Source organism: Giraffa tippelskirchi, chromosome 5 (assembly GCF_054371585.1).
Source record: "Giraffa tippelskirchi isolate mGirTip1 chromosome 5, T2T-mGirTip1v1.2.pri, whole genome shotgun sequence".
NCBI classification, from domain to species: Eukaryota; Metazoa; Chordata; class Mammalia; order Artiodactyla; family Giraffidae; genus Giraffa; species Giraffa tippelskirchi.
The window spans coordinates 26,954,302-26,972,595 of NC_137279.1; the positions used below are offsets into that span (position 1 = coordinate 26,954,302).

The 18,294-nt window shown below is 46.4% G+C and overlaps 1 protein-coding gene across 1 annotated transcript in view; it reads left to right on the plus strand.

The window, feature by feature from the left end:
• Positions 1-18,294, plus strand: part of KAZN (kazrin, periplakin interacting protein) — a 1,354,882-nt gene that overhangs the window by 1,113,163 nt on the left and 223,425 nt on the right. The window lies entirely within an intron of this gene.

Below are 18,294 nucleotides of genomic sequence, written 5' to 3' on the forward strand. Positions count from 1 at the left end.
TCCAACTCTATAGACTTGCCTATTCTGGAAATTTCATATACTACAGATAAGCAGAATCATGCAATATTGGTCTTCTGTGACTTGGCTTCTTTCATTTAGCATCATGTTCTCGAGATTTATCCATGTTGTATCATGCATCAGTACTTCATGCCTTTTTCATGACAGAATAATATTGTATTATATGGATATAGTATATTTTGTTTGGGCTTCCCTGGTAGCTCAACTGGTAAAGAATTCGCCTGTAGTATAGGAGACCCCAGTTCAATTCCTGGGTCAGGAAGTTCCCCTGGAGAAGGAATAGGCTGCCCACTCCAGTATTCTTGCCTGGAGAATCCTCTTGGACAGAGGAACCTGGCTGGCTTCAGTCCATGGGGTCGCAAAGGGTCGGACACGACTGAGCAGCTGAGCACAGCAGCCCATATTTTGTTTGTCTGTTCGTTAGCTGATGGGCATTTGGTTTGTTCCTACCTTTTGGCCATGTGTAATGGCCATGTGTAATGCTGCTGGGAACCTTCCTGTACAGGTTTTCAACTCAGTTCTGCTTCTCCCTTGAAAACAGATCTCCATGGAAGCAAGTAAATATTGGCAACATTAACTAGAATTGAAGACAACTTAAACTTTATTTTTATTTTTTTAAAGGGAAGTTTATTCTTTATTGAATTTGTTACAATATTGCTTCAGTTGTTTTTCTATTCTGGTTTTTTGGCCGCTAGGCATGTGGGATCTTAGATCCTTGACCAGGGTTCGAACCTGCACCCCCTGCATTGGAAGGTGAAGTCAACTTCTGGGCCGCCATGAAAGTCCCCAAGGAAAACATACTTTAAAAGGATGCAAATTTAGAGAAAGATTGAACAATTCCCCAATACCTACATTTGCATTCCTATTCCATTGGCCTCTGGAACTCACCAGTGACTTTACTGGAAAGATGTCATCTTGAATACTCTCCCCTGTCTTATCCTTTGAAGACCCGTGAGATCAAATTTTCTCAAGTCTTTCTGAAGTCAGTGTAATAGGAACTGTAATTCTAAGTTAATGATTTATTTTTAGCTTATGGATGCTGAATCTTACTGCTGATCATGCTTCTCTCTTTTCCATAGTCACTAGGGTGTCCAGAGGCAAATTTCCAGGCCGGTTCCTATAGGTTCTGGAGCCAAGGCAGGGTCCGTACCAAGGAATCTTCCTTCATTAGCCCATATTTCCCTCCACCAGCCTTCGAGGTGCAGGAATGATGTGAGTCCTGTTATACAGATAAGAAATCAGAGGCGGGTGACTTGCCCAAGGTCACGTGGCAGGAAGGACAGAGCTGTGATTTACATCTACTTCTTTTTTTATTCTAAAGTCTGGGCTCTGAATCACTCTCTGCGTGACTGTATGAAGTTTTGAAAATCCACTTCAAATCCTTTCTGAGAAGTGTAGGAGAGGTATAGATCACCTTAATCTTTAACTTCTTTCATTCACTGCTTAATTTAACCCTGATCTGATCCCAAATCTGATTATCACTCACCCACTCTGAATCTAATTAGAATGTCCTTCTGGTATGTTAAGACCATCAAGATGACCTGATATCAAAAGCTCTTATATATCAATGTCTCTGCTCTATCACAGCTATAATCAGTTGCTTGAACTAATAAAGAAGGCAGAATTATTTTGTCCTTTTAGGCTTTTCTAAATGTCTAAAGCATTCCTACTATTTCTCCTTCTGTTTCCATTATGCTTCCTTAGACCTTTTATAGCAACCATTAAATTTCAATAAGGTTACAATTAAGATGTGATGTAGGACCATTCTAGGCTTTCCAGGTGCCTCAGGAGTAAAGAATCCTCCCACCAATGCCACCAATGCAGGAGACGCAAGAGACACAGATTCATGTCCTAAGACAGTGAGCACACACTTAGGACCACTCTGCCTTGAAGGCTCACCTGGATGTTCCCTACCGCAGTGTTCAAACCCCTGTGTCTGAATCCTGAATCCTGGGCAGCTGGGATGGCTGGGCAAGGTCAGGTGAAGGAGAACGTCATGGTATTCTCAGCAACCATCTCATGTGGGAGCAGGACCTCTGCTCCCTGGGTTAGAGACCCTGTATCCTTTCTCCAGGTATAATGCAAATGTAGCTGTATATGCCTTTTTAAATCTTTCTTCTTCTTTCTGGAATTGTGGTCAGGGAGGGAGCCCTGTAAACTTCCTTCTGGGATTTATTGAGGTTTTCCTTGTGGTCCAGAATGTCATCAGTTTTGTTTAATATTCCATGGCCATTTGAAAGAAGGTATCTCTGTTTGTCACCCACACATATAACACTATCCACGTACACATACACATACTCTGTACTCCACACACGCATATACTGTACTGAGTTTGTTAATTGTGTCTTCAGAATACATCATAGTAAAACGTTTATCAGCTGAAAAATGTAACGTCTTTTCTCAACAGACCTAAAATAAACTATTGGAAGAAGCTTGATCTAGTTAATGAAGCATTTGTCTGCATTTTAGTGCTTGGGTTGGTCATGAAAATAATTACCTCTTATCAGATTCAAGTTGCCACCAGAGTTGTTTTCTTTCACCCAGTCCTCTTGTTCTTGGTGCATGTGATTTGAAAAACCCTTCCTATGAGAAGCGGTAGAAAGAAAGAAATCCAAGATAGAATTCTTGCCCTAGAATAATAAAAGGCAAGGGAAGAAGTAACAATGAGTTATTATCATTGAGCCATAAGGAATGCTAATAAAGGATCCGATTTCCTCCCTAATGTTTGTTACTTGGTGCTAAAGTAGACCTTTGCTGTGCCCTGTTCACTCACCACCCATTACTCTGGTTTTCTTCTAGAAAATCACCCCTCCCATCACCACTTATTAATCCATTTAGTGCAGATTCGGTTCACTCCAACCCTGAGAATTACTGACCCGGGCCACACTGATTGGTTTAAGAATGGGCATTTGATCCAGTCAGAGCTAGAGAGACACAATGAGGCTTTACTGAGACCTCTGGACAAAAGATGCATGCTTACTCAATGAACTTGAACAAGAGAGATGAGGCTGAAGTAGTTGGCAGCCAACTTGCCACCAGGAGGAGAGAGCCCATCTGAGGAATGAACCAACACAGCGAGGGAAGCCAAGTAATGCTGAGGGAGATATACCAGGGATAATACCAGGGTTGGTGGTATCACTTAAGCTCATTGGCCAAGCCATATCTAAAGGTAGAACTAACCTTGGACTTGGCAAGTCTGTGAGCCTATAATTTTATTTTTATTTAAACTAGCTTGATTTGGGTTGTCTGTCAACTTTGTAATTGAAAATCTTGACTGACACCAGTGCTTACAAAGTGTGCTGGACATGTGAAGGAATATCATGTAAATTTGAACAAGACCAATCAAAAAATGGGCAGAAGATCTAAATAGACATTTCTCCAAAGAAGACATACAGATGGTCAACAGATACATGAAAAAAATGCTCAGTGTCACTAATTATTAGAGAAGTGTAAATCAAATCTACAGTGAAGTATCACCTTGCACTGGTCAGAATGGCCATCATCAAAAAGTCTACAAATAATAAACGCTGGAGAGGGTGTGGAGAAAAACATGGGAATGTACCCACACTGTTGGTGGGAATGTAAATTGATACATACAGCCTTTATGGAGAACAGTATGGAGGTTCCTTTAAAAACTAAAACTATAGTTACATGATCCAGTGATTCCACTCCTGGCCATATACCACAGAACACTGTAATTCGAAAAGATACATACACCCCAGTGTTCAGTGTAGCACTGTTTACAATAGCCAAGACATGCTGCTGCTGCTGCTACTAAGCCGCTTCAGTCGTGTCCGACTCTGTGCGACCCCATAGACGGCAGCCCACCAGGCTCCCCCGTCCCTGGGATTCTCCAGGCAAGAACAATGGAGTGGGTTGCCATTTCCTTCTCCAATGCATAAAAGTGAAAAGTGAAAGTGAAGTCGCTCAGTCGTGTCCGACTCCTAGCGACCCCATGGACTGCAGCCCACCAGGCTCCTCCATCCATGGGATTTTCTAGGCAAGAATACTGGAGTCGGGTGCCATTGCCTTCTCCAGGCCAAGACATGGAAACAGCCTAAATGTCCATCAACAGATGAATGGATAAAGAAGATGTGGTGTGTATATGTGTGTGTGTGTGTGTGTGTGTGTGTGTGTGTGTGAATGAATATTACTCAGCCATAAAAAAGAATGAAATAATGCTATTTGCAGCAACATGAATGATCCTAGAGATTATCATACTGAGTGAAGGAAGCAAGTCAGAGAAAGAAAAATATCATATGATATCACTTATATGTGGAATCTTAAAAAATGATACAAATGAACTTGTGTACAAAACAGAAATAGACCCACAGGTTTAGAGAACAAACTTATGATTACCATAGAGGAAAGGGGGGTGAGGGATAAATTAGGAATTTGGGATTAACATATACACACTACTATATATAAAATAGATAACCAACAAGGACCTACTGTATAGCACAGGGAACTAAACATTTTGTAATAACCTGTAAGGGAAAAGAATCTAAAAAAGAATATATATATATATATATATATATATATATATATATATAATTGAATCACTTTGCTGTAAACCTGACAGTGACACAACACTGTAAATCAATTATAACAAGAAATGGTCCCTATTTTTTCAAGGATCCTATATTTTTCAATGATCCCTATATTTTCAAGGATCTAACAATTGAATGAGAATGACGCAGATCTGAAATCATCATTCAAGTAGAACCTAACAATTGCTGAAATAAGTGTTTGAATTAAGTGTGGAAGCCCCATTTTGTTGTTGTTCAGTCGCTAAGTCATGTCCGGCTCTTTGAGACCCCATGGGCTGCAGCTCGCCAGGCTCCTCTGTCCTTTGGTATCTCCTGGAAGGAAGGGAAGGGAAGTCGCTCAGTCGTGTCCGACTCTTTGCAACCCCGTGGACTGTAGCCTACCAGGCTCCTCTGTCCATGGGATTCTCCAGGCAAGAATACTGGAGTGGTTTGCCATTTCCTTCTCCAGGGGATCTTCCCGACCCAGGGATCGAACCCAGGTCTCCCGCATTGGAGGCAGACGCTTTAACCTCTGAGCCACCAGGGAAGTCTGGTATCTCCTGGAGTTTGCTCAAATTCAGATGCATTGAATTGGTGATGCTATCTAACTATCTCATCCTCTGCTACCCCCTTCTCCTTTTGCCTTCAATCTTTCCCAGGATCAAAGTCTTTTCCAATGAGTCAGCTCTTTGCATCAGGTGGCCAAAGTATTGGAGCTTCAGCTTCAGCATCAGTCATTCCCATGAGTATTCAGGGCTAATTTCCTTTAGGATTGACTAGGTTGACCTCTGGCAGCCCAAGGGACTCTCAAAAGTCTTCTCCAGCACCACAGTTCAAAAACATCAATTTTTCGGCACTCAGCTGAGGACCCAGAAGAGGAAGTAACTAAGCCTTTGGTTCAGGAGGACTTTAGGGGCACCTGCATTGGGACATTGAAGCTGGGAAGAGGCACCTGGCCCTCTGGGGGTGCCACAGGGCAGAGACCCATGAGGGTTTCCCATGCCAGTGCACTTCTGATCAATCCAGCTCCTTCCCATCAGACCTAGTAGGAGTTTAATTGCTTTGGATTGATTTCTTTTTGCCAGTGGTGCCTTCCAAACCCCAGCCCAGGGACAAAGAGAGATTAGTCATTTCAGGGAGTTTCCCTACTGACAAAAGTGAAAATCAGTCAGGGGTGAAGATGATTTAAACAAATTTTTTAAAACAGCATCCCTGAGTGTACCTAGGATGCAAGCAGGCTTTTTGACAAATGGTGATTGGTGCACTTTGGGTCAGCTATCACACAGTAAGGATCATCATAGGAGCTACTGCTTGTTGTCTGCTCCAAAGTATGCAAACTGGACGCTGTCTGAGCTCTTTACTTATGATCCAGGGTGCACTCAGCTTGCAAATCAGGTCACAGGGCCAGTTTCACTGGTCAGTGATCACTGGCACAATGTCTGGGCTTTATTGTTATTAATTGTTTGTATTATTGCCCCTACCTACATAGTCTCATTTAATCCTCATGACAACACAGAGACAGGTACTATGTTGTACCCATTTGTAGGTGATGGAAGAGAGTTTATCTGCACAGCTGGGAGGGGACAAAGCTGGAATTTGATCTTATGTAGGACCAATCTCTCCTGTAGCTCCATTTATGCCAGGACGAGACATTTTCTGCAGCTGAATCTGTATCCCTTTTTTTTGTAACTGTCAAATGATGAGTGTTAGAGCTGAGGACTACATCTGTCCCAGAACTGTGCTTTGAAACACTCGGAGTGTTATGTAGCTGCCGTTCCCACATGTTTACCATCCAGGGCAGAATATGATGTCCAACTAAAGGCATCAGCCAGTGAAGGTACAGAAAAGGGTCTCAGGAGCTGCTGAGTGGTCCAGAAAAGACAGGGAGAGAACCGGCCCTCCGTGCGGAGAGCAGATTCCATCTCAGTGCAGATGCCCTACTGTTTGGTGAGATGTTAGGGCTGTTCTGTGTTGGGGCTGGTGGTGCATGCCGGGAGAGATGTGATTGATGCAACCTCTGCCCTTCCCAGGAATGTTCGAGAACACAGGTGTCTCTGTGTTCAAAGACAGCTTTGAGCAGAAGTACAGAATAGAGCCCAGTGAATATGGTCCTTACCCATCTTTCAACTCAGGCAGAGATGCACAGCTCAAATTTTCTGTTTAACTTTCAAAGACTTCTATTAAACACTAGGGTCAGGGGGTCAGACATGAATTGGATTCATTTCCTAACCTTGGGGATGTCACCTGTCAAAGAGAGAGACAGACATGTAAATAACTGTAAATAACCATAAGCCAATCCCAAGTTCAACACTGACATTTGGTGTGTACCTGCTGAGTGCTCTGAGAACCCAGGAACCCCACCAACAAGCTCAAGGCTTAATAAAGAAAGTGTCGGGTGAGCTGAAATCTTCCTTTACGGGACAGCCATTAAGTCTCAGAAATGGGTTCCTACTGAGAAGTGAGGAAAGCTGCAGATATACAATGTCAAGGGACTGTTTCAACAGTGGTTCCCAACCAGGACTTGCTAAATCCAAGGTGTGTGGAACACAGCCCCACACCTTGAGAGGGAACTGGTGGCAGAAGCCAGGCAGTGGGCGAGCTTGTTTCTCACCCTCACAGCGTCTGGCTGCATCTGACCCAGTGTTACATGTTGAGGATGATCTCTGATTCAGATCGCCAGGGCCATACAGCAGCTATGTCATTTCTCTAGTCACCGTTCACCTCTCTGGACCACTGTCTTCCCATGTGTGAAGTGGGGAGATTCTAACACCTCTCCTGCAGGGTGGTCATGATGTTCTGAGATGCAGATGAATCACACTATAGAACAGGCTCCTTCCAGGGCACTGCCACATGACTGTTCAGTGTCATTGGCTATTGCTGTCATCTCACACTGTGCGAGGCATGCCAAATCTTACTGCTGGATCTCTCCCCCTCCAAAATGTATTGAAACATGCAGTGGGAAACTAAATCAACATCAAATGTGAAGATTCTGGCTCATGGAGGAACCTTCTACCTCTGCCCCCTGCTCAAGGTCAGAGACACCTTTCTGCACACTATACACCACATCTGGGATATGTCAAAAGAACAGATTTTCCAGACAAACATGGATGTGGTGCCTTCCTAGTATGAAAATAGATCACCCTGGGACTGGAGTAGCTAATGAAGATGATAATTAGAATTGCTTATTAGGACCTGTCTTCTAAAGTTCATTTGTGCTTTTAATAGAGTCTACAAGGCATCTGCTTCGCGGGCTTGACAGATCTTCCTGATCTGGTGTATTTTAAAGCAAGATCTTTGCACACTGGCTTCTCCACGACTCCCCCCCTCCCGCCCCGTCCTCTGCCATCTGGTGTGAGATAGACTTTCCCCCACCAGAGGAGCCTTGAAGTTGCAACCAGCAAACACTGCTCTTCTTGCCAGAGAGCCCCCCATCATGCCAGAGAGACAGCTGGTCCCCCACCCTGTATGTATGATCCCCTAATTCTCAATGCAGATTGCCCTCCTCCTTGCCCTCCAGAGTGTTGTCATAGGTTGAACAGTGTCCCCTAAAGACTTGTGTCCACCTGGAACCTCAAAATATGACCTTATTCGGAAATAAAATTTTTGCCAGTGTAACTAGCCAAGTTAAGGGGAGGTCGTACTGAATAAGGATAGGCCCTAACCTAAGATCTGATGTCCCTGTAAGGAGCCCATGTGAAGAAGCACAGAGGGACAGACCACATGACCACAGAGGCAGAGGTCAGAGTGATGTGTCTATAAACCATAGAAACTGAGGAGCACCAAGGATTGCCAGCAACTTCCATACACTGGGAGAGGCAAGAAAAGGTTCTTCCCTGGAGCCTTTGGACGAAGCATGGCTCTCTAACACTTCCAGCTCCAAACCTGTGAGAGAATCAACTCTGTGTGTCAAGCCTCCCAGGGTGGTACGTGGTTACCGCAGCCCCAGAGACAAACACAGTGCTCTTCTCTCAGGTTCTTGAACTTGCCCAGCTCTCTCCCAGCTCCATGCCCTGCATGTGCTGTTCCCTCTGCCTGGGACACTGTTTCAGCTTCCTGTGCCCCTCCGTTCTTCTGCTACCCCATCGCATGTCACCTGCCCATCGCATGTCACCTGCCCATCACATGTCACCTGCCCAGCCTCTGCTTATGGTCTCAGGTCAGATGAGGCTCTCTCTTGGATTTTCCAGACTAGGGGGTTAACTGGTGTTGGAGACCACTTCTGTTCATGAACCTCTGTTGGGGCCCACCTCTCTTGGGGGATCACCTCTTTAGGGGGACCACCTCTTTTGGGGAGCCATCACTGTTGGGTCACCTCTCTTGGGGGACTGCCTCTTTTGGGGGCAACCACTGTGGGGGGACTACCACTGTTGGAGGCCACCACTACTGGGGGACCATCACTATTGGGGGCCACCTCTGTTGGATGCCCCCAGAGCCCTGCACTTACCACACTTTATCACAACTGTGTGTCCATGTCTGTCCTCACCACTAGACCTTTGATTTGATGATGTTACCATCATTGTGGGAGTGTCCACTGGCTTGTCCCCAGGACCTGGCTCTATCCCTGGCCTTTAATAGGACCTTGGGAGGATTTTGTGTGATGATAGCTGAATTGAGCTTTTTTCCTGGTCACTACTAGCTGTGCTGTGGGCTCCTCTTGGCCTCTGCCACCACCTCCACGACAGGCGACAAGACAGCTCTGATTCTGTGACTGAAGGCACTGGGGGGTTCGGTTCACTAAAGGCTCTGTGACCTGACTCACTGGTCTGATGAAGATCCCGGCAAACGACACGTCACCTCCATGGGGTGAGGTTCCTTTGTCATAAGCTCAGTGGACCCCCTGCACTTCTCTTCTGTGAGTCTTTTGTTCATTGATGATTGTTTAATGAATTACCTTATATCAAGCCAGGTGGGACTTCCCTAGAGGTGCAGTGGATAAGAATCCACCTGCCAATGAGGGGGACAGGGGTTCAGTCCCTGGTCTGGGAAGATCTAAAGCCTGTGCACCACAACTGCTAAAGCCCGGGTGCCTAGAACCGGTGCTCTACAACACGAGAAGCCACCGCACTGAGAAGCTCTTTGTGCACCCCAACAAAGAGTAGCCCCTGAAACTAGAGAAAGCCTGTGTGCAGCAAAAAACACCCAGCGCAACCAAAAATAATAAGTAAATAAATATTTTTTTTAAAAAGCAAGGTGGCTGAAACAGAAAGCAAGCTTCTGGTTTCATTGGGATCCAGCTAGAGCGCCGGCCTCATTCCCTAAGCTCCTGGTGGGTAAGGTCTATGCTCATCTTATCATCCCTTTGTCCCTGGAGCCTGGCAAACATAGAAAATGCTAGAACCTAACTTTGCTAAAGGCAGAAAATTCAGTAGGTCCTTTCTCCTTTTTTAAGGACTCAGGCCTGACTCTGTGAGCATCTGCGCACCTATCCTGAGGCTCCCAGCATGGGATTCTGCCCAGGAGACCCTAGTCTATGGAGAACTCTTGGGATGGGTGCCCCAGAGAACTCTGGTGTTGCCAGAGTATAAACTCAGATTTGAAAATACAGAATGGAAGCCAAGAACTGAGTGAGGATGCCCACTCCCCTACCCCAATGGTGGTGGACTTTCGACCTTGCAATGCCCTTCTCCTCAATCTCAAGTTCAGGCTTGTTTTCCCTAGGCCTCCTTGACTACCATGCTTGGCCATGGCCCAGCCAGGTCCCTCCTCGGGCAGGGGAGCCTGCCAGCTTCAGGGCCCCCAAGTCATGGACCAGAGAAACCTGCTTCCAAATCCACTCTTGGCTTCCCTCCCCTCCTCCTCTCCCTTGAAGACTTGTTGTTTTGTGAGATCTGCGAGAGCAGGCAGATTTATTCTGCATCCAGGCTCTACAGGCTGAGTAGGAAACAGAAGACAAAAGCTACACTCGACTTAGACCAGGGGCCCAAAATAGAAATCCTGGAGCATTTGACTCCCTGGGACAGACTCCAGCCTCCACGCTGATGGCGAGTGACCAGCACGTCCAAAGGCATCCGTCTAGCCGCTGTCATTGGACCACAGGCACGGCAGGCTCGTTTTCTTCTCTTTGCCTCTTTCCTGCTCTGCAAAGTGGGGAAGCTGCATCATCCATCGCGCAGGTCTGAGAGGATGAAACGATGTAGCTTGCAGTCCACACTCCGCCAAGGTCCAGTGCTGTTGTTTGTGTTGTGAGTGACAACAGCAGTCACCCTGCCAAGTGCCCTCGCCAGGACTCCACCCTCTGGGTCAGACCGTGAGAGCGTGGAGGCCTGGGTGAGCCACAGACAGTTTAGCCAGCATGGCCCCTGGTGCAGGAGGGCTCATGCATGGCCCTGAGCCCTCAGCTTTTCCGTGCTGAGCCTGTGATACATAGAAGGCTCCAGACGAGGCTCAGGCGAGCAGATGGGAGATGGAGACACAATTTCATCACAAGAAGGACAGGAGCAAATAGGGGTGACTTCACATAAGCGTAGACGGGGCTGCTGCAAGGCCTCAGGCAGAGGGACTGTTTTGGCCTCTCCAGTAATGTTTGGCTTCATTGCTACTACCACAGGCAGTCCCTGACTTATGATGCTTCCACTTATAATTTTTCAACTTTGATGCAAAAGCAATATGCATTCAGTAGAAACCCGAAGTCAAGTTTGAATTTGGGGGAATCCTCTGGCAGTCCAGTGGTTAGGACTTGGTGCTTTTAATGCCGGAGCCCAGGTTCAATCCCTTGTTGGAGAACTAAGATCCTGCATACTAGCATGGCTTAACCAAAAAAAGGAAGAATTTGAATTTGGATCTTTTCCTAGGCTAGCGATATGCCATTTAACACTTGCTTGTGATGCTGGGCAGAGAGCCAACACTCCCAGCTAGCCATGCAATCACCAGGATAAACAGTTCATACACTTACAACCACTCTGCACCCAGAAAACTATTGTATTTTTCAGTACAGTATTCTGTAAATTACATGAGATATTCAACACGTTATTGCAAAGTAGTCTTTGTATAGATGATATCACCCCTGTAGACAAATGTAAGTTTTCTGAACACATTTAAGGTAGGCAAGGCTAAGCAATGATGTTCCATCGGTTAGGTGTGTTAAATGCATTTTCGACTTAGGATATTTTCAACTTATGATAGGTTTTTCCGGATGAAAGTTCATCGTAAACGGAGACGGATCTGTAACTCTTGCTACGTGTTTTGGGCACGTACTGAGTGCCAGACACTACTGTAACACCTTCCCTGGAATGGGGCTATTGTATAGATAAAAAAACTGAGGATCAGAGAGGTGAAACCCCTCTCCCAAGGCCACAAAGAACAGACCTGTGATTTGAGCCCGGGGTTACCAACCCCAGAGGCCACTTGCTGGCGGACACTACTGCTGGAAGCGAATCCCTAGCCACGGCCACTTCTCAGCTGGGCAGCCTGGGGTCACATAGATCAATATCATGCAGACAGACAGGCCTTGAGTTTGGGGGATCCAGTGGGCTCCTCTGTTGCCACCCTCGCCTTTGCCCGTCCTTCCAGAAATGGGGGGCCAAGGAGTGAAATTTGAATTAGAGGTTATCTAGTCTGCTTAGTTTGTCTCTGTTGTTCTTCCATTACCCCACTCCACCTTGACGCAGTAGTATTGTTGGGGTCAATGAATTTCCAAACAGGAAGCCAGGCTTCCCTGCACCAGTCCCTGTGAGCATCCTGGGATGTTCTGGGAAATGGGAACGCCCATCTTGATGATGCTCAGCAGCTGCCTCCTGTTCCAGCTGGGGATCAAAGCATCATTTTCGTAGTCCAGCTTCCATCATCCCCTCCCACATCTACCCAATTCCTGCCTGTTTTGACCCTTCCCATTTGTTTCTTTAACCCTCCACTTGCGTTTTGGCCAGTCCCCAGCTTTTCCAGCCTCTGATGTTTTTTCTCACCACTCGGGGTGAGCTGGCAACCTTTCGTGGCCTTCCCTGCGTGAGCACAATTCAGGGGCCCAACTCTGGACTCGTTATGGAACCTCAGCACGGGGCCTGCGAATATATATATTTGGCACAGCGCGGCTCTAATTACAGGCTGCTGCTGGAGACCAGTCGTTTTGTGAGTCATTAGGATGTGTGGCTTGGGCTTTATAATATCTTTTGACGCGTTCTGTAATTTTTATGACTTCACCTAGGATGGCGTTTTCAGTAAGGCAGAACACAGCTTTGGGTTGGCCCATGTCACATCCCCCACACTGTTTCCAAGCTCCATATTAAAAGAATCTCCTCCTCTCCATTCAAGGAAAGAAATATTGATTCGGATTGGGTTCAAGGGGTTGAAAGTGGGCCTGCATCTCCGTGTCTTGCTAATCAATATCTCTGAGCCGTGGTTGGGGGTAATGTTTGAATACTCACTTCTGTTCTCCTTCGTGTTGGCAAATTATAGGCTTTCAAGTGAGGTGCCTGCATTCTGCAGGGACTGTGAGAAGCAGGTTTAATTAGCAAGCCAACCTGCTGGAAAAATCCAGCGTTATTAAGAGCCTCACTCCATGTGCTGTCTGCTGGGCTGTGCCAGTCCCCTGACCTCGGACACTACCTGCCTGCAGCCACCCAGCCCCCACCCCCATCCCTGTGCACTTGTCCCAGGGTGTCTGGGGAAGAGAGAGAGAGGGTCACAGTTTCAGATATTTGTCCCACTAAGGTGAGGACTCAGGGTCTCATCTCTTGGAAAATCCCAGAATCCATCTTGGCTTTGGATCCCCTTGACTTTGACCTCTGCCCTCTGCTGGGCAGATTCTTTGAGCAGGGGATGGGAGGGGTCCATGGGCTCTGGGAAACTTAAGCCCCCTACACTCAAAAGAAAAGGCTGCAGTCTTCAGAGTTAAGACAGACTGAGGGTTGAGGTTCTACTCCTTGCTTGCTGTGTGACTTTGACCAAATGGCTTAACTTCTGTGGTCCTCAGTTTCCTCACCTGTAAAATGGAGCTGGTTGTCGCGACTCCCGCATGGGTTGCTATGATGTCTAATGAGATGAAGTATAGAGGTTTGAATTTGGCACAGTGATTCTCACATAGTCAGCTCTTGACCATGAGGGTAACAGTAGTAACTGGCTGTGGTTCTGCTGTTTTCATTATTACTGACGTGAATCTTACTCCACAACCAAGTGTGCAAGAATCTGATCAGGCCCAGCCCCACCAGAGTGATGAGAAATGAGGACTCACCATATGGAAGGGCTCTTGCACACTTGCCTGGAGTCGCATATTAATCCAGGAATGTATTTGATGTCTGAAGAATGAGGAAGGGGCCTGGAATCTTCCATCCACCATGGTCTCAGCTGACCTGCTCTTTGCCCAGGCCCACTTGGTCTCTTAAAGGGGGACAGCACTCCTGCCTGAGCCTGGATGTGTCTTTGGTGACTTTAGGAATGACATCCAGACACACTATTACAACATGATACCTGCACGGGGCCATTCCCTTCTGTCCCGCCACTTCCTCACTGTATTGGCAGAGACCAGACACAAGTCCCCACACTGGCAGACTCCCCTTCCATGGCTTGAGGAACTGTCCAGTCTCCTCTCTTCTAGAATGTCCCATGTCATCACTCCCAGAAGCTCCACCTTTTCCATTCCTGGGCCTAATTCCCTCCATGAGCTTCCTGTCCGGGGAGCAAAAGTCGGGAGGGATAGATATTCCTTCACATAAGCCCTGGTTTCCTTCCACACACAAACCCCTCTGAGGCAAGGGCCCTGAAAGACTCACTGTCTCTTAGAGCAGGGGAGGGGACTGGAGAGAACTGTACAGATAGCTCTGGTCTGGAGTTTTACAGCACTGAGATCAGTCACAAAGTATTATTTCAGTAGGGCTGCCACCCCTTATTATCCATAGGACTGCAACAGGGGAGTAAGAAGATGCTTTCTGGGCATCTTCCCCTCACCCCCATGCCAATCTGGACCAAAGGTATAACCTGCAGTGAGCCTGAGCCACCTACATGAAAGCAAGCAGAAGTGTGTGTGCGTGGTGTGTGTGTGTGTGTGTGTGTGACGCTGTGTAGCACTTTTTTGTGTAATATTTATTTGTTTATTTGTTTGGCTGCACTGAGTCTTAGTTGCAGCATCTGGGCTCTAGTTCCCTGACCAGAGATAAATCCCTGGTTCCCGCGCACTGTGAGTATGGAGTCTTAGCCACTGGACCACCAGGGAAGACCCTGTGTAGCATTATTAATTCTTGACTTCATTTATTTGCTGAGTGCAGGAAATGCAGTCCTCTCATTGACCAGACTTGTCTCCCATGCTCACCCCTGGAATCAGAGTGGGGTGCACCCCACCTGAGGCTGACCAATTGAGAATAGAGAAAGAAGGGGTGGAGGGTAATGGGGGTGCTGTTGCCAGAAGCAGGGTCCATGGATACTGCCCAGGCAACATGGCAAGAGGCCATCACCAGCAGGTAAACACCTCACTTCCTGTGTCAGAAGTTGAATTCGTGTGCAAGTCTTTGAGGACCAGGCCCTTAAGCAGTCCTGCTTTGGGAAGAACTTGGAGCCCAAAGGCCAGACTTCAAGGTAGCCACTGTCTCGTGCTAGTTACAGACCTCTCTGGGTTTGTTTCTTTGTCTACAAAATGGGAAATAAAAGTTACTTCATAGGGCGATTATGTAGCAGCACTGTCCAAAAGAACTTTCTAGGATCGTCAAAATGCTCTACATCTGCACTGTCCAATATGGCGGCTGCGAGCCGCATGTGGGTATCTAGCACTTGAAATACGACTAGAATGACTAAAGAATTGATCTTTTTAACTTTATTTAATTTTAAAGAATTTAAAGGTAAACAGTTACATGTAAACAGTGGCCATATTGCACAGTTCAGTTATGAGTAGTCAGTGGGGTCATGCATGTGAAATTGCTCTGTAAACTGTAAAGAACAATAAGGAACAGTCATTGCATACCTAAATGGAAAAGCCCACAGAAAGGGCCAGATGCTATGCAAAGAAGTCAGGACCATCCTCACAATTATTGTAACCACTGATCTTAGGGAGGCAAAGTAGAAAGCCAATCTTGAATTTGGAGGAGAGACGGGATCTGACATATGTTTATGTTGTGTTGAAAACAGCCTCTTAGGGAGGGAAGCAGAAGCAGGCAACAAATCAGGAAGCTGTTACAGTAATCCAGGCAAGAGACAATGGTGGCAGGGAGCACAGAGGGGCAGTGCAAAGTGGGACAGAGTGGTGGGAATCAAGATCCAGTTTAAATTTGGAGCCCACAGGACTTAATGGTTGGATGTTCGGTAAGAGAAAAAAGGAGAGGTCAAGGATGACTGAGGATGAAAGCTTGAATAACTGGAAGGAAAGCGTTACTGTTTGTTGAGCTGGAGAAGATGGGGGCAGGAATAAGCTTAGACGGTGCGGGACACAGGGAAATCAGGAGTTCAGTTTGGAATATGTTAATTGAGGTGTCTGTTAAGCATCCAAGAGCTTGGAATTCAAGGGAGAGGTCAGGGCTGGTCATATAAATGTAGGAATCATCAGCATAGAGATATTTAAAGCCAGGATACCGAACAAGTGAATATAGACACAGAAAGGCCTGAGGATGGAACTCTAGGGCCTGCCAACATTTTGAGGTCAGAAAGAGAAAGAGGAGCCAACAAACAGAGCTCTGATGAAAGAGAGCAGCAGGTGAGGTAGGAAGAAAGCCAGTAAAGACTGAGGTCCCGAAGTAAAGTGTCAGAGAAGAGTAATCAACTGTTAGGTGCTACAGAGAAGTCAAGCAAGGATGGGAAGGGTGGGCTGGAAAATTGGCCATTGGGTTTAACAGCGGGAAGGTCATTGGTGACCTTGCGCTATTCAGAGGAATGTTGGCATGAATTGCTGGCTGGTTGGCCGGCTGGATGAAAGGTTAACTTAACTAATGCAGCTGACTGCAGCATCCCTTCACCTGTAACAACAATTAAGCAGATGTTGCCTGGTGCCCTGGATGCCAGAATCCAAAGTGTTAGGACTAATCCCCTTCTCCATTCTCCCATCTTTTTAGATCCAGCCCAGGAATGTTGGTGTGACCCTGGGCTCTAAGATTAGAATCTTGGCATTATCTGGTTTGATTGTCCTTCTTTTGATTGCATAATGCTCTCAGTAGACTTTTTTTCCTTTTTTGAGGCTTGAGAAGGGAAAGAAAGAGGAGAGAATGATATAAAAGACTAGGTCTGGGATTCTGGATTTACTTGGTTTTGTACTTGCATTTGCCAAACTGTTGCTTTGCCAAATATCCCCGCCTTTCAAGGGGGAGCAGATTTGCAGAATCTGTACCTCTGCAAGCAGGAGTCCCTGGTGAATCTCCTTCACTTTATGAGCAAGTGAGAGAAGGTTTGCGATATGCTTATAAATTGTAGTTGGCGAGTTGGAGAGCTTATGTAAAGTGTTATCTTTTTATGAGTTTATTTGGTTGTTATCATTCATTGGGCAAGCATGGAGGTTGAAGTTCAGACAATCAGCCTGTCTTCCATTATCGTTAGGTTTTTGTTTCTTTCTTTCTGTTTTTTTGTAAAAAGGCCTATTTTCCATGCAGCAGTTTCTCCCTTCTATTAATGAAAATCAGATAACTTGGAGGCATACGACTCAGACCAGGCTTTCTAGACAGGGTGTGCTGGAGTCAGCTGTTCCAAGCTCATGGGAGTCAAGGGTTAACTTTTCAGGAATGTGAGCCTCACATGGGTAGCTTGAAATTGACGGTAAGGGCATTTATACCAAGGCAATTGGCAATGACTACAAATTAGCGCTCCTCCCCAACTCCAGAGCTAGTGGTGCAGCATTTATAAGCCTGTGGCAACCTGTGGCCTGAAACAGCAGGACAGAGATCCTCTGGGATCTATCTGAAGTGTGGTCTCAGGAATTTCCTGCTTTCCTGGGAAGGAAGAGATTTCTGCACAGGTGTGACTGCCACATAAACAGAGGGGCAGAAAACGATGTGTTGCCTATGAACTTTCACAGTGTTGTCCCCTACTTTGATCTCTGCAAGGTGTTGGTGCAATGGGGAGGGGGCAGTGTAATTCCTGGGAGTGGGGAGATTCAAAGCAGTTGTTTGGCTGAGAAGAAGAGGAAGAATGAAACTGAGTGGGACTGTGACCTTTACAGATGTTATGTCACCTCATCAAGGCACCCCAAAGACTAGCTGCAATATAGGGAGCTCAGCCCAGTGCTCTGTGACAATCTAGAGGGATGAGATAGGGGAGTGGGAGAGAGGTTCAAGAGGGAGGGGATATATGTATATTTATGGTTGATTCACATTTTTGTATAGCAGAAACCAACACAACATTGGAAAACAGTTATTATCCAATTAAGAATAAATTAAAAAAAAATAACTAGCTGCAAAGTTAGGGCTTCCCTGGTAGCTCAGATGGTAAAGAATCCGCCTGCAATGTGGGAGAAGCAGGTTCAAACCATGAGTTGGGAAGATCCCCTGGAGAAAGAAGTGGCCACCCACTCCAGTATTCTTGCCTAGAGAATTCCATGGACAGAGGAGCCTGGCAGGGTATGGTCCATGGGATCGCAAAGAGTCAGACACGACTTAGCGACTAACACTTAGCTGCAAAGTCAGGAGACAACAGATGAGAAGATGGCTTTATGGGATTGTCAGTGTTATCAGTTCCCTGTCCCCAGTCTGATCTGCACAGTCCCCACCTCTGTTGTCACCTGTCCTGTTTCTGATCTGGTGGTAGGTGTGTTTATTACATGTGTAAATGCAGCCAACAACCAGGATGGCCTCAGTAATAGCAGCTGCTGTGGGCTCATTATGATGCAAGCTGGGGAGGGAGCCCT